Here is a 2,500-nt window from a genome sequence, read left to right on the forward strand (position 1 = left end):
TGCTGCTTTTTGGGATTCGCCACCCGGAGGTGGAGCGCGGACAAAGCCACCGCGCCTAGTGTGCACCCGCAGACGAAGCACGGCCAGAGGCCGCCGGATGCCGCCCATGGCGAGCGCACACACTTTGCGGACACCTCGGATTGGCCACCCGGAGGTGGAGAGCGACCCGCAGACGAAGCACGGCCAGGGGCCGCCGGATGCCGCCCATGGCGGGCGCTCTCGCTCCTCGGACAGCTCCATCGGCGCAGCATGGCGCTCGCGGTCGTCATTACCCGCTGGCGAGGCGCGGCCAGGGCCGCCAGGCGTCGCCTATCGCGTGCGCAAACTCCCAGCAAGCACCAACGTGCTCCTTTGGATGTTGTCATCCGGAGGTGATAGCGCGGCCCGGGCCGCCTGACGCGGCCCATCGCGGGCGCTCCTCGTCGGACACCTGCGTCACACAGCCTGGGTGCCAGCTGTGGAGTGACACTTGGAGAAAAAGAAGCACAAGTCACTCATATAAAAGTTCCCGTTCCCTTTTGTTTGTGTCACGCTTGGAAATGCTTGAGAGGTGACACTTTGTCAAATTTGCAGCTGGTGTCTCATCATCATCATCACCGCTGCTCATCAGCCTTCCTTGGATGCCTGCCATGCACGCGGCCCAACGGGGCACTCAGATGGGGTGGGCAGCCCGGACCGCCTTGCGCGGCCCAACACGGGCGCCCGGGGGACGCGGAAACCCGTTTTAGAAAATAACCTCCAGGGGTTTTCCAAGAGCGGCACAGCCCCAGCTCACGTCCGTGTTTCAGTGCGTCAAAAGCGGATTCAAAAGTGTGCTTTTCTCGGTACTTCCCCTGGAGGTCAGTGTTTCTAAAAACTGGGTTTCCGAAATCGTGCTGGAGGTGTTTTGGTCAACCAGGAAAAATGGCATTTACGGGAGAGGGTAAAGTATACCCCCCCCCCCCCTCTCGGCTGATTTACCCTCTCCCGTAAACGCGTTTTTTCCTGGTCGACCAAAACACTCATTGACTCCCATTCATTTGACACTTTGTCATTTTTTCAGCACTTTTTTCGCGCATTGGGTACTCCGCCCATTGACTCCCATTCATTTGACACTTTGTCGTTTTTCCAGACCTTTTTTCACGCATTGGGTACTCCGCCCATTCACTCCCATTCATTTGACACTTTGTCGTTTTTTCAGCACTTTTTTCGCGCATTGGGTACTCCGCCCCATTCACTCCCATTCATTTCACACTTAGAAAAATCATCCGAGCGGCTCTCCACGCATTTTATAGCCGCTTTGGGGCTCCAGCCGCCTCGGCCTTCATTTCTGACTAGGCTCGTGTGGACTTTGTCGTTTTTTCAGCACTTTTTTCGCGCATTGGGTACTCCGCCCCATTCACTCCCATTCATTTCACACTTAGAAAAATCATCCGAGCGGCTCTCCACGCATTTTATAGCCGCTTTGGGGCTCCAGCCGCCTCGGCCTTCATTTCTGACTAGGCTCGTGTGGACTTTGTCGTTTTTTCAGCACTTTTTTCGCGCATTGGGTACTCCGCCCCATTCACTCCCATTCATTTCACACTTAGAAAAATCATCCGAGCGGCTCTCCACGCATTTTATAGCCGCTTTGGGGCTCCAGCCGCCTCGGACTGCATTTCTGACTAGGCTCGTGTGGACTTTGTCGTTTTTTCAGCACTTTTTTTACACATTGGGTACTCTGCCCCATTCACTCCCATTCATTTGACACTTTGAAAAATCATCCGAGCGGCTCTCCACGCGTTTTATAGCCGCTTTGGGGCTCCAGCCGCCTCGGACTGCATTTCTGACTAGGCTCGTGTGGACTTTGTCGTTTTTTCAGCACTTTTTTTACACATTGGGTACTCTGCCCCATTCACTCCCATTCATTTGACACTTTGAAAAATCATCCGAGCGGCTCTCCACGCGTTTTATAGCCGCTTTCAGACTCCTGCCGCCTCGCCTGCACTTCCGCCTCGGTCCGTTAGGATTTAGGCCTTTTTTCAGCACTTTTTCTCCGTTCCTCCGGGGCGACAGCGGCTCTCCACGCATTTTATAGCCGTTTTCAGACTCCTGCCGCCTCGCCTGCACTTCCGCCTCGGTCCGTTAGGATTTAGGCCTTTTTTCAGCACTTTTTCTCCGTTCCTCCGGGGCGACAGCGGCTCTCCACGCATTTTATAGCCGTTTTCAGACTCCTGCCGCCTCGCCTGCACTTCCGCCTCGGTCCGTTAGGATTTAGGCCTTTTTTCAGCACTTTTTCTCCGTTTCTCCGGGGCGACAGCGGCTCTCCACGCATTTTATAGCCGTTTTCAGACTCCTGCCGCCTCGCCTGCACTTCCGCCTAGGTCCGTTAGGATTTAGGCCTTTTTTCAGCACTTTTTCTACGTTTCTCCGGGGCGACAGCGGCTCTCCACGCTTTTTATAGCGGTTTTCAGACTCCTGCCGCCTCGCCTGCACTTCCGCCTAGGTCCGTTAGGACGTGGGCCTTTTTTCAGCACTTTTT

Source organism: Dunckerocampus dactyliophorus, unplaced genomic scaffold (assembly GCF_027744805.1).
Source record: "Dunckerocampus dactyliophorus isolate RoL2022-P2 unplaced genomic scaffold, RoL_Ddac_1.1 HiC_scaffold_34, whole genome shotgun sequence".
Lineage (NCBI taxonomy): Eukaryota > Metazoa > Chordata > Actinopteri > Syngnathiformes > Syngnathidae > Dunckerocampus > Dunckerocampus dactyliophorus.